The 27015-nt window shown below is 39.0% G+C and overlaps 1 long non-coding RNA gene across 3 annotated transcripts; it reads right to left on the reverse strand.

The window, feature by feature from the left end:
- Positions 1–553: 553 nt before the first annotated feature.
- Positions 554–25529, reverse strand: LOC131831385 (uncharacterized). 3 transcript variants are annotated; one of them, XR_009353628.1, is made up of 4 exons: positions 25259–25529; positions 11718–11871; positions 2761–2961; positions 554–827 (listed from the first exon to the last, which is right to left on the reverse strand). It is a non-coding gene; the product is annotated as an uncharacterized LOC131831385 (long non-coding RNA). The 3 variants fall into 3 exon arrangements; XR_009353627.1 differs by lacking the exons at positions 554–827; positions 2761–2961 and adding an exon at positions 10143–11163; XR_009353629.1 differs by lacking the exons at positions 554–827; positions 2761–2961 and adding an exon at positions 10143–11163 and having other exon boundaries at positions 25219–25529.
- Positions 25530–27015: the final 1486 nt, after the last annotated feature.

The raw sequence follows: 27015 nt of genomic DNA on the forward strand, positions 1-27015 counted from the left end.
CAAGGACTTTAAATTTTAATTTTATTCCCTCAAATTTCACCTCATTTATTTTCCTAGGTATGCACAATGGTCAGATGCTCACTGAATGAAAATCTTCTACCCACAAGACAAAAAGGGAACTAGACAACCTGTATTGGATACAAAATATAAAAATGAATGAAATTATAAAATAGAGGGGTACCTGGGTGTCTCAGTCAGGTAAGCATCCAGTTCTTGATTTCAGCTGAGGTCATGACCTCAGGATGGTGAGATAGAGCCCTGAGTCAGGCTCTGTGCTCACACCGGAGTCCGCTTAACCCTCTCCCTCTCCTTCTCCCCCTGCTCACATGCATACTCTCTCTCTAAAATAAATAAATAAAATCTTAAAAAGAAATTATATAAATATGTATATAATATCCAGTCTTAGCATACTTTTATATGTAGACTATAGGTAGGATTTGTATGTACAATGTAAAAATATATAGAGAATACAAGGGTATATATATAGAATATTTAGTACAGTTATAGATCATTAATTCCATGAGATACAGATATACAATTAAATACAAAGTAAATACTTATTTTAAATAAGAAAATACAGCAAAGTACAAACTTAAAAGAGACGATAAGGATCACAGGTGTTCTAAAATCTGGGAAAAAAAGATTCTTATTAACTGCCCGACACATTTCTAGAGTCCTTTTATTCCTGCGGTTTTAGCTGAATACTCACAGGGTGCTGTCATAGGACAACAGTTTTGTTTGTTTTACAAAATATCTCATTAAGATCCATCTTTTTTGTCCATTGTATGTTCTGTTTGGTTTTCTCTCAGTACAATAGGATCATGACTCTGGAAAAAAAGACATGAAACACTGTTGAATGAAATATTGCTTATCCTAATAAATCCTAACAAAAAAGGGCAGTATTTATCAAAATCAATGACCTGGTCATAACGCAGCTGCTGTTGACCTTCATGCCTTTCTGTTGACTATACAAAGCTAGTTTTTCTATCCTGTCATATTCATTTTCCTTCTGCTTTTTCACTTCCTGCCTGAGAAGGTCCTGGTTCTCATAAACATCTGTAGGTCTTCTCTTCATTTTCATTAACTGTAACTCTTAGTTATCTTGTTTCTGGACTCTATCTTCATGATTTTGAGCCTCCGAGCTTTTAGTTTATATTGTGACATAGTAAGTTTTTATTTTGAAGCTTCTGCTCCCTTCTTTTGTTCAGTTTTTAGGTTTTGGTTTCCTCTAGGAATACTTCTTTCAGTCAATATTGGAGTAAATTCTTTAATAACTTAGATAATACAGTATGTATCTTATATAACTTATACAACATAATTCCTCTGAAATGGAAACATAACAAGAATAGGAGTTAGCAAACGCTTTAACTGGTCAAGAGTCAAGAGAGTAGGATCTGGTCCCCAGGACAGAGTCTGCCAAAACTTCCCCAGGGGCAATTCAAACCCATTTTTATAGTGCTGCTCCATTCTCCTGACCTACACAATTACTCCCCCTACTTAATCTGCTCTCCTAATTCGTAGGTTGCATATTAGGGTATATTAGCAGCCTAGTTCCTTGAACACTTCTTTCCTCAGTTTTACCTCACCATGGGTGAGCTATTTCCTCTGGAACCACTGGATTTTGGCAGCAGACGAGACATGTGCAACACTAACACAATCCACTACACTAGAAACCTCAAAACATGGGAGCTCACATGCACACTGTTTGTAGTATGGCCACAGGTTTGGGTCTCACTCAGCAACTCTGATAAACTCTGTTTCACACATTTCCTGTCAAAAGAGAAGAAAACACGTGGTGCCCTGGAAACTAATAGGAGAGAAGCAATTGCTGGGAGGAGATAGTTTCTACTTGGACTCGAAATTAATGAAAACAATTTTACCAGTCTGGAAACTGGAATCATTTTCCAAGATTGAGTTCTGGTTCTCTAACATTTTAAACTTTGCTACTGGGCATATATATTTCTTCCACTATAGTACATGTGATACATTTATATCATGATAAAAACTGTAATTTCATCCTTGCCTATCAATCTGCTGTGCGGATGGACCCAGTGGGCATCAGGGATACCACTGGAAGCCATTCCAATACCAGGGTAACTAACGATGACTTACGTTGCCATACCTATTTATTTCATCTGCTGCTATAACAAGTAACCACATAGTTAGAAATTTAAAACAAGACATATTTATTCTCTTACACTGGGCCAAAATCAAGGTGTCAGCAGGGCTACACTCCCTCCAGAGGCTATAGGGGAGAATCTGTTTTAGCATTCTGGGAATTGGCAGAACTTTCCTCTGTCTTCAGAGCCAGCTATGTAGCATCTTGCTTCAGGGGTCTCTTTCCCTTCCTTTGTGTATCTAATCCCCCTCTGCCTCCTGCTTATAAGAACACCTGTGATTGCACTTCTGGCCTACCCAGATAAACCAGGATTATCTGCCCATCTCAGGATGCCTGATTTAATCATATCTGCAGTCTCCTTTGCTATAAAAGGTAGCAGTCATAGTTTCCAGGGATGAGGACCTGGAGATCATTGGGGGATACCATACAACCTATCCCATTATCTAAGCACACTCTATCTATCTAAAACATATCTCATAAATAACCCAAATTATATGTATGCTTAACTCAACCTTCCATCAGCTTGATTCCAAAAATGACAGTGATCACATTACTACCGCAATCCAAAGGAAAATACAACTAGTAGTCAGAGTAGAAAGGAGTTAAACAGGACTATGTAAATTTGAGTGAAATCCTCTCACCAAAGCTTCAGTTGTTTCAAGTAAATCCTTTTCTAACCCATTATTTACCTCTTCAGGGGATTTTGGGAGGTTGGTTGCTCTCTTGGTAGTAAATTAGAGAGACTGTATTTGTCATCAAAGTCATCTCTATGGACATTTTCCAATACTATCTTTATTATTGTTTGCTTCATTTTTCTTCAGTTGAGGTGATATTCACACAACCTGAAATCAACCATTTTAATATGTACAATTCAGTCACTTTCAGTATATTCACAGCATTATGTCAACATCATCTCTACCTAGTTTCAAAACATTTTCATCCCCCTAAAGAAAACTCCATATTCATTAAGGGAGTACTCTGCATTCTCCCTCTTAGCCCCTGGCAACTACTCATCAGTTTTCAGTCTGTATGAGTTGACCTACTCTGGATATTCTATTTAAAGGCAATCATATAGTATGTCAACTTTTATGTTTGGCTTCTTTCACTCAGTATAACGTTTTCAAAGATAGATGTTGTACATCTATCTATTACTTCATTCCTTTTCATGGCTGAGTAATATTCCATTATATGCAAATACCACATTTTCTTTACCTAGTCATCAAACATTTGAGTTGTTTCCACCTTTTGGCTATGGTGGATAATACTGTTATTAACACTTACAAGGGTTCTGTACCCAATTCCACTATGAACAGGTTTTTTTTCCCTCCATATCACCAAGCAAGTCTCCAACACCAGCTGTGTCCTTCCAATTTAACTCCATTCTGACAAGATGTACCCTGCAGTATCTTCAGATTCCATAAGTTAATGGCTCAGTCCTCTGAGACACCTCCTTCCCCCACTTCACATACCAATAGTACACATCCAGGTTACCACCTGTGCCTCAGACCAACTGCCTTCAGATCCCATGTTTCCATGACCACCCCTTAGATTCAAATAATTTGCTAGTGAGGCTCATAGAAGTCACAGAAACATTTTACTCATTAGGATTAAACTCAGCAACAGCCATATAGAAAAGATACACAGGACAAGGCATGGAGAAAAGGCCCAGAGTTCCCATACCTTCTCCATGCATGCCACCTTCTCCAGATCGTCATATGTTCACCAAACTGGTAATTCTCCGAACCTGCTCCTTTGGGGTTTCTAACTAAGCTTCCTTACATAACGTGGTTGATTAAAACCACAGCCACTGGCGATTGATTTCTCTCCAGCCCCTTTCTCCTCCCTAAAAGTCAGGAGAGTGGAACTGAAATTTCTAATCCTCTCATCACAGGGTTGTTTTCCTGACAAGAAGCCCCTCATCCTCAGGTGCCTTCCAAAAGTCACCTCATTAATGTAACAGAAAACACCTTCCTCTTTCTTTTCATCTAGGAAAATTCTGAAGATTTTAGGAGCTCTGTGCCATAAACAGAGAAGACTAAATAATATAAATCAAAATATCATATTTGTGTACAAGTTTTTGTTGGAACATCTATTTTCAATTTGTTTGGGTATATAACTAGCAAAAGAATTTCTGGTTCTTATGTTAATTTTATGTTTAACTTTTGGAGAAACCCCTAAGGGTGTTGGCAATTTAAGCCTTGTCGCTAAGTGTGGAATAAAAAGGAATTTCTCTTAACATGGTCATGCAGGATAGCTATTTTAAGTAAAGGCTGGCTAGGAAAGTCTGAGAAGGAAAAATGAAATTTCCTAGATTAACTTCACAGGGGCTCTGAACCCTGGCTACTCATTGAATCACCTGGGAATTTTTTTTTTTTTTCCAAAAGGCAAGTAAACATTTTTTGGAAACCTTAATTTAAAAACAAAGCAGGGGCGCCTGGGTGGCTCAATGGGTTAAAGCCTCTGCCTTAGGCTCAGGTAGTGATCCCAGGGTCCTTGAATCGAGACCGGCATTGGGCTCTCTGTTCAGCGGGGAATCTGCTTCCTCCTCTCTCTTCCTGCCTCTCTACCTACTTGTGATCTGTTTGTCAAGTAAATAAATAAAATCTTAACACACACACACACACAAAATAAAATGGTTTATTCTACCAAACACAACTCCAAAATGTCCAAGTGAATAAAGTTGCACCGAAGTTCTCACAGTTGATGGTACGTGGACAGAGCCCTGCCTTCTGCTTTATGTAGTTGTCTCCTCCAGTTTTAGTACATGAGACAGTCCTGAAGAGAAGTGTTTGAAACCACTTAGAAATATGTGAATTTCTCACCACGTGAACATGCCATAAACTTTGAATTAAAACTGTAATTAATGAATGACATAAGCTGGGGATCTTAGAATAGCTGGGGGCACAGGCTGGAAACAGCAGGTAGGAAAGCATTAGCAAAAGGAAAGCAGAGACCAAAGACCAGCCACTTTTGCAAAATTGTGACTCTGGTGCTGGGACACTGAAATAGACACCTAGTAACAATCTGTCTACCATCTTGGCTCACAGAACCCTACATAGTGAGCTGCCAGCTTCAGGAAATAAATTATGATATATATATATATATATATATATATATATGTGTGTGTGTGTGTGTGTGTGTGTGTGTGTGTGTATATATACACACACACATACACGCATTATGAAGTCAGCATTTTCTAAGTATAGAAACAGCAAAAGTTAAAATACTAATATATCAAAGTTTTGTGAGTGAAAATTATATGTTCATTAAATATACACAAAGAATCCAGATGCTGCAATTGTTTTAAAGTCAAAATGTAGTTTTTAGATTCTAGGATATAAAGTTCCTGAGATAAAGACTAGAATCAGAGTTTCTCATGGAAGTTACTTATACAATAAAATCAGCAGGAAAGTGAGCCTTGAAAAATAGCTAGATTCATCAGTCAGAAAATCTCCATATAGCAAATCTGTCAAGTACAAACACTACGGGTGCTTCATAAGCATTATGGACAGAAATTAGGAGAAATTAAGGAATTTTTCCAACCCAAACTATTTATAGGAAGGAATGCCATGTAAGTTTCTACCTTAGATTTCCGGGTGGTGGGGGGGGGGCAGTAGCTAATACTTACTGAAAATGGACTTTGCCATTTCCAAATTGTACCAGCATTTTCATTACATTAGCACACCGGGTCCTCCCAACAACTCCATTGTATTTTAAAGACAAAGAATTTTAGGCTCAAAGATGTTCAATAACCCCCTAGGTTTGCAAGTTAGCAAACAGACTTCTATATAACTCATAGACCCAAGAAATCACAAGAGAAATTAGAACACATTTCAAACTGACTTATGATAAAAATAAAATGTATCAAAACTCAGTGGAGGCTACTAAAGCTGTGTTTAAAGGAAAATGTATAGCCTTGCATGCATTTATTAGAAAAGACAAAATCTGCTGCATTTTAAGTGTTTATCTCACAAAGCTGAAATTAAACACAAAAAAACAGAGTAAAGAAAATAAAGCTGGGAATACAAGGCAAAGAAATAGCAAACAAACATACAATAGGGAGGTAAAGAGCCCAAGAAATGTTACTGATAATTTACCTAAACAACCTAGCTGAGACACCAGCCCAGCCCAAAGCCAAGTTCTTGGGTCATGCTCTGAAGAGTTGCTCATAAGCTCCACAGGGTCCAAGGAGCAAGAGGTATGTAATTTTTTAAAAAGCAACTCTGACTTTTTATAGAAGATGGGACCAAAAAGGTAAGTCAAGTCTGCTTTTACAATTGGACTTCAAGAGTGAAATCACGGTTGTCTCTGCAACACATTTGCAAAGATTTTATGAAGCCCATAACTTCTCTATGTTAAAATAACTCTTACGTTACTGTTGGGGGGAGTGGGTAAAAACCCCTCAAAAGTAGTGCATTGCTGCTTATGTGAAACAATATAATTCATTTTTATACTGAACAGGAAACTATTAGATTACTATTTTATACAAAAGAGAAAAGACTTCTGTTAGCTAGCGTCCTCTGTAGGATTCATACAACTATTTAGAAAACAGAAATGCCATCTTACTGTTAATTTCCGAGGTGAAAGGTATTGTATATGCTTACCTGAAGTGTTCCCCCCACACTCCTCACAGAATACTCTGCACTCCATGAAGCGTAGCAAATATTAATTCAGTAACTCAGTTACTGTACTGGCTTCTCCATTGTACTTGGGGGGTGGGTGTCAGAAGCCCAGAAGCCCACATGAGTCTCAGGATGTGGTCCCCGACAGCAGCATCAGCATCAGCATCACCTGGGACTTGTTAGACCTGCAAATTCTCAGGCTGCCTCCCAGACTCCAGGAGCAACCTCTCCAGAAGGAGCCTGTCAGTCTGACCTCTAACAAGCCTTCCAGGTGATTCTAATGGACACTGAAGTTTAAGAGCCACTGCTCCAAGTTAATTGAGAAAGACTTCCAGAAGCATCTGAAAATGTCATCTGCCCTGGGAGCTCAAGGTAGCTCACAGAACTCCACACATGCACAAGTGTTGGCAGTTTATCCAGAGTTCTTAACAGCTCTGACTAAAGCAGGAGACTAATTATCAAAGAAGGAGCTTTCACGGGTCTCACGGAAGACAGGTTCTACATTGCAAAAAAGCCCTGTAAACAGCGCTTCTCAGCATCACAGAAGAAATGACAAGAATTTAATGAGCTTACAACAACATGATATACTTGCCTGAATATTTGATCATTAGCCAGGGTAGAGTTGCCCCGCCCCTAAAAAAGGACATTCACAGGAAAATAGAAGTGAAGGAGAAAGCTGAAAAACCACCATTCCAGGGAGCCAATTAGTAAATGGTCTGATTGAAAGAAAGTAAGAGCCACCAGCACTTTATCACCAATTATCCTAAGGCGACAATGACAATATTTATTCATCTATATTTTCCCTGTCTTATTCCTGCCTCTATTTTGAGAAGAAAATGAAGAAAAATGCTTCCCGAGGCTCACATTTTTCCAACTAACAATGGTCAGAATGGCCAGGAGGGGCCCCCTGGGAACTTAGAAGCATCGCCTCTGAACAAAGTAGAGCAAAACACATGCCTTACCAGCCTTGTGTTCTTGTTGTTCTGTGTTGTTTGTTTTTTTTTTTTTTAATGTACTTTCTCCTGTCCAAATCAGACAAGAGAGTAAACTGAAGTTCTGAGTGGATTCCCACTGACGCTTAGAAAGGGAAAAGGACCGTGTGCACATTTTTCCACTATTTCCTTCCCCTCACCTGATTTCTTCCACTGTGCACACCGCCCACTCGTTCCTGGACCACTAAGCGCAATTTTCTGAAGGTCAAGGCTCTCTCTTTCCTTCAGAAAGACCTCGGAGCAATGAGCTGGGTATGTCACAGAGCTTACTGTGTTTCCCCAGGATCACAGCCCAGGTGCTATCTCTGTGCCTACAACCTGAAAGAAAAACATCTCTTTTTTGGTAACTATTCTGTGTATTCTATGTTTTTAACGGCAAAACTAATCCATGCCCATTGTAACCAATAAAATAAATCCAAAGATACATCTATGATATCTCCAATATTGAAAACACATTTGTAAAGGACATTGGGGAAATCTTTCACTGTGTGAATCTGGCTGGGAACCGGTTAAAGGGGGAAACAGGATTCTCTTCCCAAAGGACTCACACCCTCAGCTTGCACCAGCACTCCAACCTGAACTAATGCATCTAACAGACAGGAGCCAAGACTCCATGGTCAGTTGGTACCAGGAGGGATAAAAATCTCAGGGTGGCCATGCTATTTAGGGACATGCTAAACTACAGTGCTCTGTGGCGTGACCTCTACTGTGTCCTCCATGCCCAGTGTCCCTGCCAAATTCCTGAGCCTAGTGTTTTAATCTTAATCTTCCAACTAGTTCGGTGACCCCGTTTAGCAAATACTTTGGAATATTCTCAATAGCGGTGACTTTTTTTCCTTTAAGGGGAGATGGAGTTTTGAAACAGCCAAAAGGCATTTGGAAACAAGTGATGAGACTAATGCATAATATATATGGACACACGCACTCACACACACATGAAGGAGACATAATTATTATGAAATTAAAAGAAAATAGTGTCCAAAAAATGCCTTGAAGAATGGAAACACTGTTAAAATGAATGCATTTTAACCTTTTTTTAAGGTTTTATTTATTTATTTGACAGAGATCATAAGTAGGCAGAGAGGCAGGCAGAGAGAGAGGGGGAAGCAGGCTCCCCACTGAGCAGACAGCCCAATGCAGGGCTCTATCCCAGGACCCTGAGATCATGACCTGAGCCATTTCTTAGTGCCAACATTTCTTAATCTTACTCCTTAAAATAAGGATGGAATTAATGTGAATGTTTATTCCTGTATTTCTAAATTAAAATCAGCCTTATTATTATCTACCCGGTGTGCAACTTAGATGAGCCCAGGCATAATGGGACCTCATGAAGGGCCTGGAAATTCTTTATATTTAATTTTTTAAAAAGCCTTCCAGGTCTATAATTTAATTACTTTAAACCTAGAAAATATAACTCTGTTTTGTTCTGCCTAATATTGTATTTTCTACACTTCAATAATAAAAACAAAATAGTTTTCTCCTGACAGTACACCTATATAAATAAAAGCACTATTTGGAATAGCCTTTTTATGACCTTCAACAGAGGCAAATGTTTGTATTATATCAAGTTACTATGCACTTTTGATACTCATATCTACCCATATGTAAGTTTCTAAGACATAATGGGTACTAAAACATATTTTTATTTTTAGTTCTATTCCCTGAACTGGGGACTAAGAAGTTCTTTATTCTCTCCTGTGATTGTTTTTATACAGTTTTATTTAGATACGTTTCACATTCCATCCCATTCACCCATTTAAGGGTAAAAGTCAATGATTTTTAGTATATTCACAAACTTCTTCAACCATCACAGCTGTGATTTAAGAGACATCAGCCAAAGGAAGAAGGGACAGAAATGGAACTCTGCTTTCAAGTTACATACAAGCACAACTCAACATAAAAAACAAAGAAACAATTGGGGCACCTGGGTGGCTCAGTCGTGATCTCAATGTCCTGGGGTCAAGCCCCATGTTGGGCAACCTGCTCAGGGAGTCTACTTTTCCTTCTCCCTCTGCTGCTCCCAAGTTTGTGCTCCTTCACTCCCTCTGTCAAATAAATAAATAAAATCTTTTAAAAAATCTGATTTTAAAATGGGCAGACTGACCCGAATAGACATTATTCCCAAGAAGATATACAGATGGCTAACAGACATAGTCACAAGCCCACATTGTGGTGATTTTGCCTGATGCATCGGATATAGCTGTGGGGTGGCAAATTCATTCACGCTATATGGAGATGGCAGAGAGGGGAGGGAAGGGAAAGCAAATCAAAGCAATTTATTTATGGTTACTTGTTCAGTCTTTCAAACTAGACTCTATTGGGCAGTAAGAAAATCAACATTTGCAATTAATAAAATTTAAGCATATCAGATACCTTGTTATCTGATGCGATTTAAAAGTTAAAATGAGGAATTATAAAATATTTTAAAAATACCTACCATAATAATTTTCATTTAAATCATAAATACATACATTTGATACATCTTTCTAACTTGTCAAGATGATACATGATTTTTCATAACCTAGTTCTTCCACTTTTTTATTATAAGCCCATTATAAACTTTTGATTCAGGCTGGTACTTAATAAATGCTAACACTTAGGGCTTTATTGGACTATTTTAGTTCTGGATTTGATTCTCTCTTTCCTTCTTCTCTTTTCCAAATTGAGATCAATTATTTTAATTCAGATTTTATATAATTTCTGCATTGTTCCTGTTATGTACTGAGTGTTCGTGTTTTCCAATAAAATTCATATGTTAAAACCTTAATCCCAATGTGATTGTATTGTGAGGTGGGACCTTTGGGAGGGCTCCACCCTCAAGACTGGGATTAACGCCCTTACAAGGAAAGGCTAGAGGGCTAGCTAGGTCTTTTCTGGCCACATGAGGATATGACAAGGTGGCAGGCCTGCACGGAGGCCTACACCAGACACCAGATCTGCCAGTACTCTGATTTAGGATGTCCCACCTCCAGACCTATGAGAAATAATAGGTTGCTGTTTATGCCACCAGAGTCTGTGATAACTAGGCAAACCAAGCAATTCCTAATTTTATTTTCCAATAAATCATCAAATTATATAATCCATTATTTTACATCTTCCTATAATCATTAGCACCCTCAATTGCCTGAGATCAATACACTATGTTTATTATAGCCCTAAAATTCAGTATTTCCTATACTAGGAGTTGGCAACATTTTTCTGAACAGGGTCAGTAAATATTTTAGGTCTCATGGGCCACATGATCATTGTGTCAACTACTCAGTTCAGCCTGTAATCAGGCAGTTCTGATGGAGGAACTGAAATCCTGCCCTCTGTTCATGAAGGCTCTCACAATACAGTCTCTTCACTCTGATGAGGCCTGTTCTGTTCTGGTCCATTGCATCATCTGAGGCTGTGGAAGGCTCCAGGCATGGGAGGACTGCATGGTCTCCTGCACAACAGAAGCACAGTCTGTCTTACTTTTCCAGCTTTCCCCACTACGTGATGCTATGCTGGTCATGGCTCAAAGCAAAGGCTTAAGTTGACCAAGAACTAGAGTCCTTGCCACCCTCATTCTCTGACAAGGAGCAGACCACTAGCTCTAATGTTCTCAGACAATTCCATGCTTTTCCTGATATTGCTAGACTCTCTCCATTTGAGGCACAGTCCTAAGAAGGAAAAAAACAAGGACCATAAGGAAAAAAACAAGAATCATTGTCCCATGCAACCAAAAGGGTCCGATGTGCCTTTATTTGATCCAAACTCTTCTTTCTAGAGAATTCAACCCTCTAGACTCTGAAAGAAATTCCACAAGTTAGGTCTACCAAATTTTTTCTCTTAATATGTTTTGGAGCTTAACAAAATTTAGAATATCCTTCCTTCTCTTAACTAAGTCAAACTTTCATGTTACCCATATATTTTTAAAAAATGTACTACCCTTCCATCCAGCAATTGCACTGCTAGGTATTTACCCAAAGGATACAAAAATACTAATTCATGAAGTACCTGGGTGACACAGTCAGTTGAGTGTCTGACTCTTGATTTTGACTCAGGTCATGATCTCAGTGTCATGGGTTCGAACTGCGCACAGGGCCCTACACTGAGCAAAAAGTCTGCTTGAGATTCTTTTTCCTCCTCCTCCTTCCCCTTTTGCTTCTTTCTGTAAATAAATAAATAAACAAGATCTTTTAAGAAATACTAATTCAAAAAGATACATGCATCTGATGTATATATATATATCTACATAATCTATAATACCCAAATAATGGAAACAGCTCATGTGTCCACTGATTGATGAATGGATAAAAATGAGGTGATATATATATATATATATATATACACACACACACATACATACATACCGCGGACTACTACTCAGCCATAAAAATGAATGAAATCTTGCCATTTGCAACAACATGGATGGAGCTAGAGAATATAATGCTAAGAAAAATAAGTCAGTCTGAGAAAGACTAATACCATGTGATCTCATTCATGTGTGGAATTTAAGAAACAAAACAAATGAACAAAGGGGACAAAGAGAGAAAGGGGGAAAACCAAGAAATGGACTTTTTTTTTCCCTAAAAATTTTATTTATTTATTTGACAGTCAGAAATCACAAGTAGGCAGAGGCAGGCAGAGAGAGAGGGAGAAGCAGGCTCCCCGCTGAGCAGGGAGCCGGATGTGGGGCTCAATCCCAGGACCCCGGGATCATGACCTGAGCCAAAGGCAGAGGCTTAAACCACTGAGCCACCCAGGCACCCCAAGAAACAGGCTCTGAAGTACAGAGAACAAACCAATGGTAATCAGTGGGTGGTGGGTGGGGGATGGATAAAATAGGTGATGGGGATTAAGGAGGGCGCTTGTCACGATGAGCACTGGGTGTTGTACAGAAGTGTAGAATCACTATATTGTATAACAGAAACTAATATAACACTGTATGTTAACTAACAGGAATTTAAATTAAAACTTTTGAAAAACATTCTGTCATAATTAAAGCTGAACACTGACTCTTTCTCTTTGCATTCTTGTAATAAATTCCTTCTTTAAATTTTTTTTTAATTTTTATTTAATTTTTTTAATATTGTAATTTTATTTTATTTTTTTCAGTGTTCCAAGATTCATTGTTTATGCACCACACCCAGTGCTCCATGCAATACGTGCCCTCCTTAATACCCACCACCAGGCTCACCCAAACCCCTAGCCCCCTCCTCTCCAAAACCCTCCGTTTGTTTCTCAGAGTCCACAGTCTCTCATGGTTTGTCTCCCTCTCTGATTTCCCCCAGTTCCTTTCTCCTCTTCTTCTACCAATGTCCTATGTGTTATTTCTTATGCTCCACAAGTAAGTGAGACCATATAATTGACTCTCTCTGCTTGACTTATTTCACTTAGCATAATTGTTACAAATTCCTAATCCCACTCTTAGTTCCATAATTTCTCACTCCCCAACCTTCACTGCAGAAAAATGGCTTGGCCTGACCAAGAATAGAGTCATATACACAGAAATTTGGGAGAGGAGAGTACATAGCACATTTCAAAAAAAAAAAAAAATTACCTTCTGTTAAATACTTCTACTAATTGAAAAGAATGAATAAATACATGAACAAGTGAAGATAAACTTGCATAAGAACTATCAGAACAGGGGTGCTTGGATGGCAGTGGGTTACAGCCTCTGCCTTCGGCTCAGGTCATGATCTCAGGGTCCTAGGATCAAGTCCCGTGTCGGGCTCTCTGCTCCACGGGGAGCCTGCTTCCTCCTCTCTCTCTGCCTGCCTCTCTGCCTACTTGTTATCTCTGTCAAAAAAATAAAATATTAAAAGAAAAAAAAGAACTATCAGAAAAGAAGCAAGCTCAGAGAACACTCAGGAATGTTTACTCCATACATAAACAAAATCACTGATAGCATGAACCACCTTCCATTATCCAAAAGAAATTGAAAATGCAACCAAGACAATTGAAATCAGGCTCAAAGAGATATCTGCACCCCCACATTCACTGCAGCATTATTCACAATAGCCAAGATATAGAAACAACCTCAATGTCCATCGACAGATGAATGCTTGAAGAAGATGTGGTATATACATACAATAGAATATTATCTAGCCTCAAGAAAAGAAGGAAATCCTGCCATTTGTGACAACATGGATAAACCTGGAGGACATGATGCTAAATGAAGTAAGGCAGACACAGAAGGACAAATACTACGAGAGACCATGAAATGAGAAATCCCATTCTCACAGAAGCAGGGAGTAGAATGATGGTTACCAGGATGGGAGGAGAGGTAATGGGGAGGTATTAGTCAAAGTGTATAAAGTTCAGTCATGCAAGACGAATAAGCCCTAGAAACCTACCAAACAGTATAGTGCCTGTAGTAACAATACTATTCTGCACTTAAATAGTTGCTAAGAGGGTAGATCTTGTGTTTAGTGCTCACACACACACAATTAAGAGGGCAGGTGTTTATGGCATAAACAGTGGGGCTGGTTTTCATGAAAGTATACTTATCTCCACACCCATAAAGTTGTATACAATAGAAAGGTATGTCTTTTTGTAGGGCAATCATCACGTGACAAAGAGGTTTAAAAAGGAGAGAGAGAGAAATAAAATGCCACATTCTATAAAATCTAGGACCATTTTCCCATTTTTCCACCCCTAAACATTTTTAAACACTGCCCATTCAACTGTGAAACACCATCAACTGAAAGATGCTTCCTAGTTTCAGAGATGCTGAAACATGAAGGAAGAAAATATGTTTCTTAGCTAGAATATGGTAGTAGAGATGAATGGGTCCTAAAATCCTAAAAATCAATTGATCACTTCATTGTATTAGAGACACACCAAAAAAACTACAGAAGTAAAACATTGGAATGAGAACTAGAATGAACCAAAATAAATAATTTCACCATTTCTAACATTCAAAATTTACTACAGAAAAATATAACAAGGCTGTAGGGTTTTGAAATAAATATTTAAGCCCTCCCAAAATGCAGTTAGGAAATGAAAAGGCATCTAACAAGTGGAATCATGGAAAAGCCTCTAGTAGCTGAAGAAGCTGCTGATCAGTCAAGATGGTGAGTGACAGGAGAGCACAAGGTCCGGTCCTCCAGCAGAATGACTGTTCCAGCAGGTTTTCAGAGGCACACGGGCATACTCTGAGAAAACTGTGCAAGTTATAGAAGTCTGATGATCTCTAGACCCAGTTTGTTTCTGCCTAAGGAACACCAGTGCGAGCCCTGTTTATTACATCCTTTCTTACCGTCTACAAACTGATGACATACATAGTGATATTAATAAGCTTATATTATTCATAGAAGTCTATACCTGAAGCATCTAAATGAGTTTTCAAACTCTATCATTCTATACTACTTTAAAAAATTTTGAGCTACCAGAAAGACATCGCATCTCAGTATGACTGATGTTAACTGCTTATAACTCAATCCCCTACTAATATCTATGAGGGGCTATAAAAGGTTAAAAAATTGGGATTTTGCTTATGAAAATCTTCAACCCTGTTAACTGGGAACACCTTGCATCTTTCCATGCACAAAGGGCTATCAAGTTGAACATTTTAATGAAATGAGGAAAAACTTAGAGATGCTTAGTACTCTAATTTTATATTGAGTCAATTAAAAAAAAAACACATAAACTCTGGCTTTGACTTAATGATAAAATTTGAAACCCAGCATTGTGACACGAGTCATTTGATCTAACAGGACAACTTGCAGCTCTGTGCCAGTTCTAATAACCAGCTTCCCAAGCTGCTGAAAACTGCCATGAACATTAATAATGATACGAAAAGGGAGTCTGGTTTATATAAATGCAAGTCAATACAAATAGGGAAAGGACCATTTATTGTGATGGATGTGTTCACTGAATGTAAAAAGAAAATTACTGAAGATAGAGTGAAAGGAACAAGTCTATAAATATCCAGACTCCCTGCCGTAGAAGGGGATGAACCACATGGAAGTTAAAGAAAAGCTAAAGAAAAACACTGAGTTCACATGTGGAGAAAATATTAAAAGCATCGCACTGCAGGCAACAAGATTAAGGCAATGCATTTGCGGAGCCAGTTCTAACATTCATTAAATGTTATGAAATGGAACGGTATACACCCGGAGGCATGGAATATATCAGGCTGTTGAGGGGAAAAATAGAAATGAGCAAATAAAAGGATCTCGCTTCTAAATAAAGCATAAGGAAGGTTGGTCGATACCGATTTTTTTCAACCCTTATAAATGCACCAGGACGAATGAACACAGGCGTGCCCTGTGAACACTTGAAAAGAGAGACCATGATGTTGCCACCACCTAAACCAGATTCATAAGCAAATTCCAAAGAGCACAGGGCCTGGGTGTACAGGGCTGGGGTAAGCAAAGAGGAAGCCACTGGCAGGTGTTACTGGACTGAGGCCATTCCAGTCCTCACTTAAAATAACTTCCCTACCTGGGCGCCTGGGTGGCTCAGGCTAAGCTGCTGCCTTCGGCTCAGGTCATGATCCCAGGGTCCTGGGATCGAGCCCCGCATCGGGTTCTCTGCTCAGCAGGGAGCCTGCTTCCTCCTCTCTCTCTCTCTCTCTCTCTCTCTCTGTCTGCCTCTCTGCCTACTTGTGATCTGTCAAATAAATAAATGAAATCTTTAAAAAATAATAATAATAACTTCCCTACCCCTTCCACTGCCATAGGTCATGGAATCCCCCTATTGCCCACTGCCTGAAATAAAGCCATCCAAGACTCTTTATGCAAATACTAGTATTATATGGACGACAGGGAATGACAAATTACTTCTCACTGCTTCTACAGCTTTATTTCACACCAGACCCCTGAAGGAAATGTCTGGCCCCACCTTCCTCCTGGTGGACATATTCTTGAGGGCTTCTCAGTGGCATCTTCCCTGTGCCTCCCACTGCCCTGGAAAAATCACCTTCCTCTACTCTGTGCCCTGCACAGGGCTCCATGACACTGAGGTTATCATCTGCACTGGCATGTGGGAGGATGCCTCTCCATGCCCCCTACCCCTTCTACCCTCCACCCCCCCAGGCTAGATGTCTTTGGAGTTTAAGCCAGGGGTCTTCCTCCATCCTTGCCCAGCTAAGGGCCTGCCATATTAAGGTTCTAAAAAAATCAAAGTAAAGCCAAACAAAGAATAACTGACAGAGCTCTAACTATTTGGATAGCTAACTAGTCTTTCTGAAGAAGCGACGTGCAGCTGGGATATGTTGAGGGCAAAGGTCAGCAACATGGAGGTGACCCTGAAGCGAGCATACAATACCAGACACTGGGCTGTTCAGCCAGCTCTTAACAGGCACCTCAGACGAAATCAATGCTCAAGAAAAACGGGAGCACAGCCGAGGTAGGAGGTGAGAAAAGGACCCCCGTGAGAATGAAGGGGCACAGATGGAGGATAAAGGGAACCCCCACAAAGCACCCTTTTGCAGAGATTGCCTCGGATCAAGCCCACACATGTCCCCTAACAGAGACAGGATTTAGTGAGGTGAAAGGGGAGACTACTGGGTCATCAAAGAGAAGAACAGAGTTGAAGTTTGGCGTTTGCCACCAAGGACCTCTCTGGACCTGGTGACCTATCTGCACCTGTGTGCCCATGGGGATTTGAAAAGATTATGTCAGGAAATGTAGGTGTGAGCCCTGCACCAAGTGCTCCAGAAATGAAAAGTATTGTTTGTTTTGTTTTCACCAACAAGACAACATAGGTAAAAAGCCACCTGTTAGAGAAAATAAACATATGCAAGGAGACTGAAGGTTGGCTCTAGCAATTTAGGTTGGCACAATGACTCCCTGGAATTCTTGAATATTTCATCAACAACTGTGACGACAGGTGCAAACATATAACATGCAAGCATTGACACTAATGAAGAAAAATGTTCTGTTCACTATTGTGGATGAAACCAACCAGCATAATATAAACAGCGGCAAGCGGCCGTTTAAGTTAGACACGTTTACAACAAGCCTAAGGATGACGACAGAATTTCTTTCGGAAAAAAGCAATTCATGATGCCTTAGCATTAACTTTAAACTTATCTTGACAGGTTTTCTCTATTTTCATATAGAACTGACTGTGCTTCCTTTGCCTTTGGAGACATATCTTGAAAGAAGTTGCTGTGGCTGATATCGAAGAGATTACTGCCTATGTTCTCCTCTAGGATTCTGATGGATTCCTGTTTCACATTGAGGTCTTTTATCCATTTTGAGTTTATCTTTGTGTACGGTGTAAGAGAATGGTCGAGTTTCATTCTTCTACATATAGCTGCCCAGTTTTCCCAGCACCATTTATTGAAGAGACTGTCTTTTTTCCACTGTATATTTTTTCCTGTTTTATCGAAGATTATTTGACCATAGAGTTGAGGGTCCATATCTGGGCTCTCTACTCTGTTCCACTGGTCTATGTGTCTGTTTTTATGCCAGTACCATGCTGTCTTGGTGATCACAGCTTTGTAGTAAAGCTTGAAATCAGGTAGCGTGATGCCCCCAGTTTTATTTTTGTTTTTCAACATTTCCTTAGCAATTCGGGGTCTCTTCTAATTCCATACAAATTTTAGGATTATTTGCTCCAACTCTTTGAAGAATACTGGTGGAATTTTGATTGGAATGGCATTAAAAGTATAGGTTGCTCTAGGCAGTAGAGACAGTTTAACAATGTTTATTCTTCCTATCCAAGAGCATGGAATGGTCTTCCATCTTTTTGTGTCTTCTTCAATTTCTTTCATGAGTGTTCTGTAGTTCCTCGAGTACAGATCCTTTACCTCTTTGGTTAGGTTTATTCCCAGGTATCTTATGGTTCTTGGTGCTATAGTAAATGAAATTGATTCCCTAATTTCCCTTTCTGCATTTTCATTATTAGTGTATAAGAAAGCCACTGATTTCTGTACATTGACTTTGTATCCTGCCACGTTGCTGAATTGTTGTATGAGTTCTAGTAGTTTGGGGTGGAGTCTTTTGGGTTTTCCATATAAAGAATCATGTCATCTGCAAAGAGAGAGAGTTTGACTTCTTCATTACCAATTTGGATACCTTTTATTTCCCTTTGTTGTCTGATTGCTGTTGCTAGGACTTCTAATACTATGTTGAACAAGAGTGGTGAGAGTGGGCATCCTTGTCGTGTTCCAAAGCGAAGATGAACTTTTGGGACTTCATCAAAATCAAAAGCTTCTGCACAGCCAAGGAAACAGTCAAGAAAACAAAGAGGCAACCCATGGGATGGGAGAAGATATTTGCAAGTGACAGTACAGACAAAAGGTTGATATCCAGGATCTATAATGAACTCCTCAAACTCAACACACACAAAACAGACAATCATATCAAAAAATGGGCAGAAGATATGGACAGACACTTCTCCAATAAAGACATACAAATGGCTATCAGACACATGAAAAAATGTTCATCATCACTAGCCGTCAGGGAGATTCAAATTAAAACTACATTGAGATATCACCTTACACCAGTTAGAATGGCCAAAATTAGCAAGACAGGAAACAACATATGTTGGAGGGGATGTGGAGAAAGGGGAACCCTCTTACACTGTTGGTGGGAATGCAAGTTGGTGCAGCCTCTTTGGAGAACAGTGTGGAGATTCCTCAAGAAATTAAAAATAGAAGTTCCCTATGATCCTGCCATTGCACTCCTGGGTATTTACCCCAAAGATACAGATGTCGTGAAAAGAAGGGCCATCTGTACCCCAATGTTTATAGCAGCAATGGCCACGGTCGCCAAACTGTGGAAAGAACCAAGATGCCCTTCAACAGACGAATGGATAAGGAAGATGTGGTCCATATACACTATGGAGTATTATGCCTCCATCAGAAAGGACGAATACCCAACTTTTGTAGCAACATGGACGAGACTGGAAGAGATTATGCTGAGTGAAATAAGTCAAGCAGAGAGAGTCAACTATCATATGGTTTTTTCACTTATTTGTGGAGCATAACAAATAGCATGGAGGACATGGGGAGTTAGAGAGGAGAAGGGAGTTGGGGAAAATTGGAAGGGGAGGTGAACCATGAGAGACTATGGACTCTGAAAAACAATCTGAGGGGTTTGAAGTGGCAGGGGTGTGGGAGGTTGGGGTACCAGGTGGTGGGTATTATAGAGGGCACGGATTGCATGGAGCACTGGGTGTGGTGCAAAAATAATGAATACTGTTATGCTGAAAATAAAAAATAAATTTAAAAAAAAAAAAAGAACTGACTGTGCTGACACATGTTCCACTCAGAATAAAAGGAGAAGAACTCAAGACCGAGAGAGGAAAATAAACCCAAGGCAAGAAGGGGCCAAAAGTGGGAAAAGGTTAAAAAAAAAATCACCAAACACCAGGACCAGAAGCAACCTTACAACTCACCTAATGCAAATTTTGTCATCTCAGCACATGCCTTTTTTTTTTTTTTTTTTTTTTAGCCAACAATGGCATTTGACGTTTCATTTTTGATTCAAATACTCTGGGGTAGGATTTGCACACTCCATCCCACTGTTGGCTCTTCCACTCCTAACAACTTCTAGTATCTTCCTGTCCCTAGAAGGTACTGGAGCTTGTGACCTCTGAAATCCAGTCCCTTCACTTGACTACAGAGAGGGTGTGACTCACCCAAGGTCACTTGCCCAATGTTTATTGGTACTGCTACAATTTAAAAGCCAAATATTCTGATGTCTAAACAATATTGGTGCTACACATGCTAGTGGGAAGGACCTCTCAGTGCTAATTCAGTTAGAAAGAAGGGAGTGGGAGTCCTGCCTAGAGGTGGCATTTACCCAACTTATACAAGGTTTCCTTAGTCATGGGCAGGAGAGGAAAGCCTCCCCATGCACTCCCCATTGCAGTTGCTAACACAGCATTCCCTTCGCGATCCTGTTCACCTCTGGGAAAGCCACTCATCTTCGCAGTGACCTCTAGGAGGGTTCCTGGGCTCTGCCTGAGGAACTGTTTATAGAACGCTGATGATGTCAACTCCAAAAACATCGTTTGTAAACACATGTTTTGTCCCAGATGCTATTTCCGCACTTATTATAAAGGGCTTGATCTAGAGATCAAAAAATGCATCTGAGGAATAAGAGTATAAAACAAGATTTATTCTAAGGAAAGAGCAGGTGGTTCTTCCCACATTGCAGAAAAGGCAGCTGAGGCAAGGGGGGCTGACTGGCACAAAATTATCCTACTTCTGTGGGGGTTTTTTCTCAAAATGAATTTTGCACACAATTTTTTTCACTTTAAAATCTAACAGTCTGACATTTAACCCAAACTATCTGCTGTTGCATGTAGAAAACTGTTCATTTTTACTATTTGTAGCCCACTTTTGGAGAGCACTTAACAAGCAATAGAGCCCTGTGGGCTTTTGAGAAAAACATCCTCATACAGGAGCCAAAATATTACCCACGGTTACTTCTGCCACAATAAAGATCAATTTTCAAACTTATTTTCACTAATTTTCCCTTATTTTCACTAATTATATAAAATATACAGAACTTTTATAAATAAAATCTCTAGTTTTTCCTTTATGGTACAATCATTGCCAACACAAGACTGCTCCTCCTGGGATCATCTGTCCTCGTTAGACAGGTCCTGACTTGGGAAGAGTCAGCCTAAACCAGACACCTCTTAGGGACTTAACAGATCGCTGAATTCAATTCTCTATGAAAAGAAGAGTGAGGAATTTCCAGAAATCAAAGCCTTCATCATCTTTAAGCAATAATTGTGGCTAATTATGCTTGCCATTTTGATGAGTAGAAAGTTTAAAGAAATTTACAAATGATGTCAGTGTATGTTTTATATGTTAATTACTGCTTCAGGTAATTATTAAGAGTTAAACACTGAAGCAGTATTATCCAATCAGATTTGACCACCTTATACATTCTATTTAGAAAAGTCTTAAATTTTTTTCTAAGTATCAGGAAGCTTTTTTAAGATCGGAATCTTTAGGACAAATTTGCATATGGGCAAATCCTATGTTTAATAATAAAAAAAAAGCAGAATCTGTAAGCAAGAAGTCTCATTTCTGCTGTTATTTTCATTTATGCTTCATATTATGGTCTGTTTTAAGATCTCAAGAACATTTAACTTAAAAATTCAAGAAGAAGTATTCAGCCACATGCTTCTAATCTTCAAAACATTTTTTGCATGGTGCGTTTTGCTGAAACACACCAATTTTTTTTTTAAGATTTATTTATTTGATAGAGAGAGAAAGAGAGAGAGAGAGACCACAAGCAAGGGGAGAGGAAGAGGGAGAAGCAGACACGTTGCTAAGCCCAGTGCAGGGCTTGACCCCAGGACCCTGGGATCATGACCTGAACCAAAGGCAGCTGCCTAACCAACTGGGCCACACAGCCTTCCCAAGATGTTATACTTTTTTGCAGGTTATGTTGTCATTATCAAGAAAATGCAAATGCAAAATAATTCCAAATGTCACAAAAATAGACTTTCTATTCTCTCATTTTTAAGTAAACACTTTAAATTTGGGCAAATGCTCTGATAATAGATGGACAGACAATTGAATTACCTCTTAATGCTGATTTTAGTAGATAAGAACACTTTTGCTTTACTCCAGGACTTTAACATTTGTTGAGGTTTGTTCTTCAGAGTAAAGGTAAAAAATAATAAAGATTGAGGGGAGCCTGGGTGGCTCAATCATTAATCGTCTGACTTTGGCTCAGGTCATGATCCCAGGGTTCTGGGATCGAGCCCTGCATTGGGCTCCCTGCTTGGTGGGAAGCCTGCTTCTCCCTCTCTCACTCCCCTGCTTGTGTTCCCTCTCTCACAGTCTCTCTCTATATCAAATAAATAAATAAGAATCTTTAAAAATAATAATAAAATGAAATAAAAATTCAGCCACACCCATATAGTAAAGAGCCATTTTAATTGATTTCTCTTTCAATCATGACAGAAGATTTTGTGACATTTTAAACATAGAAACGCTCAGTTTCCTCTTCTTGACCATCAGTGGTTCACAAATACTGGCTCTTTTTAAGTTACATTTCCTATAAAAATGTACAGAAACTCTCTTCTGGGTATGGGAATCAGAATCAAGCTCCTGGTTAACACAAAGGCTAAGTCATGACAGATACATCTACCATGTTTGTTAGAGCCCAGGTATGACTTCCCTGAAGGCAGATAGGGGAACACAAAGATGTGTGAAAAATCAGAATGAAGAATAGTTGAATTCCATTACCCGGTTCATACCTGAGATTTACTCAACCTTGAAAATGTGCTGTAAGTAGCCTCAAGTTTCCTATATGTAACACTCATCTGATAAATTCTTTACCATAGTCTCTCAGATTAGTGACAATCCCTAGGACATTTCCTACTTAGCAGACCTAAAAACTAAAGCAAATGCACTAACAATGCTTTAAAAGGTATACCTACAAAGAAAGAAATACCTGATTGCACCACAGAGTTCTAAGAAATTGGTTTCAGCAGTGTTAATAGTATTTTTGAAAACATGCAGGAAATTCAGTGAAAAATCTTCAGCAGATATTCATAGAAAGTGACCAGAGAAACAAGGGAAATGAATTTGGCAAAGCTAGGTTAGGACAATGAAAACACTACAAATCAAAAAGAAGTCTGAGCTCTTAAGTTTTAGAAAGTATAAACTGAAAAAAAAAAGTGTGTGCTTTTACATAAACATCCACCCAGCACTCATAAACACAATAAAGTAGTGCTCAGTAGGAACCAGTAAGACGTGGGAGTCTGGAGCCTGGGCCGTGCAGTCCAGCAGAGCTGGCTGTGGCCATCAACCAGCCATTCACAAGCTGGGGGATCTTCGGGAAGTTCCTCAACCTGATTCTCAGACCCCTGAGCTGTAAACTGGATGTAAATTCCAAAATAATGACTACAGGAATTTAACAGGACACTAAACACACGTGAAGAGAGATGTGCTGAACAGGAAGAAAGACTAAAGAAATTTTCTAGAATGCAGCATAGGAAGACAAAAATATGGAAGGTACATGAGAGATTAAGAGACAGAGGACAGGGTGAAAAGATCTAAAAATATATTTAATTAAAGAATCATAAGCGGAGAGATTATGACAAAGACATAAAAAAGAGAGGCACCTGGGTGGCTCAGTGGATTAAGCTTCTAACTCTTGACTTTTTTTTTTCCTTTTTTTTTTTAGGCTCAGTTCATGATCTCATGGTCGTGGTCTCAGGTCATGAGATAAAGCCACAGCTTGGGCTCCCTGCTCAGTGGGGAGTCTGCTTGAGATCCTCTCACTCTCTCGCTCCCTCTGCCCCCTCCCTGAACTCTTTCTCTCTAAAATAAATAAATAAATAGCTCACTAAAAAAAATAAATAAATGGTGAAAGACCTTGATCCTCCTATTTAAGAACCCCCACAAATACCAAGCAGAATGATCATTTAAAGAGTATATTATATAAACTAGGTATGTCACTATAAACTGCAGATCACCAAAGACAAAGACAAAACTTGAAAAAGAACATGACATTGTATCTACAAAGAGTGGCGATTGACTTCTCAGTAACAATGGAAGCCAGGTAACAAAGGAATAACTACAATGTACTGAAATACAACAACCCTCAACTTGGAATTCTATAAATAGCAGAAATATCCTCAAAGAATGAGAGCATTCTTTATAATTGTACACTCAAAAATAATTAAAATGCAAATTTTGTTACATATATTTAATCACAACTTAAAAATTAAAATTGTAACTTACCAAAACCCACTGAATTATACACTTTAAATAGGTTAATTGTATATCATGTGAATTACATTTCAATAAAGCTATTCAAAAAAAAGAGTAAGGGTAAAATTAAAAAGTTTTCAGACAAAAACAACATATACTGAAGATAAATTCTAAAGAATGTACCCTCAGAAGAAGGAAAAAGGTAGTAAAATAGGGTAAGTGTAAAACAAGGACTACATATAAAAACAACATAGTATGTGGTTTAAAAACAACAAAATTAAAATATATTACAGAATACTATCTGTTTGGGGAGGGTGTTATTAGTGCTTTAAGACCCTGAACAGTCTGAGAGGAGGGTAAACAATATTTACTAACTTAAAGCTTTGATATTAGTATATAATATGTAATTTTCAAGGACCCAACAAAATTAGAAACAGTGTTTAGTTGCAAATTAGTAGGAGAAAACATGAAATGATTTGTAAAATTCAAAGTCAAGAAAGTGGAGACAAAGAGCTATAAAGCATCAATAAACATTGGTACCCAAATATAGAGTAATTATATTAAATACAATTTGTCTAAATGTTATAGTTAGAAACAAAAATTGTCACGCTGGGCTCTTAAAAAAAAAACAAAACACCATATGCTGTTTACAAGGGCTACAACTAATATATTAAAATATGAAAAGGCTGCAAACAAATGCATTACCAGAGATAGTGACATTTTATAATTTTTAAAAATGAAGGAGGGAAGGAAGAAAGGGACAAAGGGAGGAGGAAGGAAGGAGGAAATCAGAATTAGGTGTATTGTATCTATCACATCACAACAAATTACCCCAAAATTAAGTGGTTAGAAACAACAAATATTTATTACCTCACAGTTTCTATGGGTCTGGAATCCAGGAAGAGCTTACCAGAATCCTTTAGCTCAGAGCCTGTCCCAGGGTGCTGTCAAGGTGTCGGCTAAGGTGGCCTTCACCTCAAGTCTTGTCTGAGAGAACGTTCTTCCAAGATCACTCACGTGGCTGTTGGCAAGCCTCAGAATATCCACTTTCAAGATCATTCATCCAGCTGTTGGTAGGTCTCATGTCCTCACTAGCTAGTGGGCAGAGACAGGAGTTCCTTGCCTGCTGGGCCTCTCCATAGGGTAGCTCACACAGGGAGGCTGGCATTCCTCAGAGCAGGCCTGGGAGAGATTAAGGGAGAGGGCAAGCAAGATGGAAACCAGAGCCTTTTTGTGATCTAATCTCAAAAGAGATATCCAATCACTTTTGCCATATTCTGTTTGTTACAAATATATCACTAGATCCAACTCACACTCAAGGAAAGATTACACATTGGGACAAATACCAAGAGAATCACAGGGGACATTTTAAAAGCTGTCAACCGGGACGCCTGGGTGGCTCAGTTGGTTAAGCAGCTGCCTTCGGCTCAGGTCATGATCCCAGCGTCCTGGGATCGAGTTCCACATCGGGCTCCTTGCTCAGCAGGGAGCCTGCTTCTCCCTCTGCCTCTGCCTGCCATTCTGTCTGCCTGTGCTCGCTCTCTCCCCTCTCTCTCTCTCTGATAAATAAATAAAATCTTAAAAAAAAAAATAAATAAAAATAAAAGCTGTCAACCACAGCAATGAAAAACAAAAAACTGTCATTGTTTGCTTATTATGTAGTGAATGTAGCAAACCCAAAAAGATCACACTAGATGGTTAGAATTAATAGAAAAGTCTATCATGGAGGTTGGATATAAAAATCATTTTTATGCTATATATGAGCAAGAGTCTGATTCTTGATTTCAGCTCAGGTTATAATCTCAGGATAGTGGGATCAGGCCCCACATCAGTGTCCTCACACAGCCAGGAGTCTGCTGGAGATTTTCTTTCCCTCTCCCTCTGTCCCTCCCAACCCCGTGCTCTCTTCCTAAAATATATATATATATAGTGTATCTTAAAAAAAAGGTCATATATTTCTAAAGATATTCAATAGGAGAGGAGATTCTGGAAAGTAGACTCTACATTAAAGGGCAAAGAGAGCAGTAGACTTATTCTTTCCTCTAAACATTATTCCAAAGTTTGAAAACAAATCTTGAAACACTAAACATCTCCTATTACTTTACATATTTGTAAGGAAAGGTGGTACCCATATCAATAGGAATACTTTTATCCATTTTTTTTAACTTTCTTTTTTTTTTTTTTTAAGATTTCATTTATTTATTTGACAGAGAGAGATTACAAGTAGGCAGAGAGGCAGGCAGAAGAGGGGGAAGCAGCCTCCCCACTGAGCAGAGAGCCCGAGGCAGGCTCAATCCCAGGACCCTGAGATCATGACCTGAGCTGAAGGCAGAGGCTTTAACCAACTGAGTCACCCAGGTGCCCCGCTTTTATCCATTTTTAAGTAAACATATCAGAGTCAAATATAGGAGGCATTCTGCTACAAAAGAACAGGGCCAGATCAAAAAGGCAAGGAAAATTCAATCCAAAGGGCAAAACAAGAGGGAGGAGCAAGGTGGCAGAAGAGTAGGATAGAGACATACCATCAGGTCCCAGGAGTTCAGCTAGATAGTTATCAAACCATTCTGGACACCTACAAACTCAAGAGGAGAGAGAAGAGGAGGATAGCAGCAATTCTCTGAACAGAAAAGCGACCATTTTTTGTAAGGTAGGATATGCGGAGAAATG

The sequence above is a fragment of the Mustela lutreola genome, chromosome 5 (assembly GCF_030435805.1).
Source record: "Mustela lutreola isolate mMusLut2 chromosome 5, mMusLut2.pri, whole genome shotgun sequence".
Lineage (NCBI taxonomy): Eukaryota > Metazoa > Chordata > Mammalia > Carnivora > Mustelidae > Mustela > Mustela lutreola.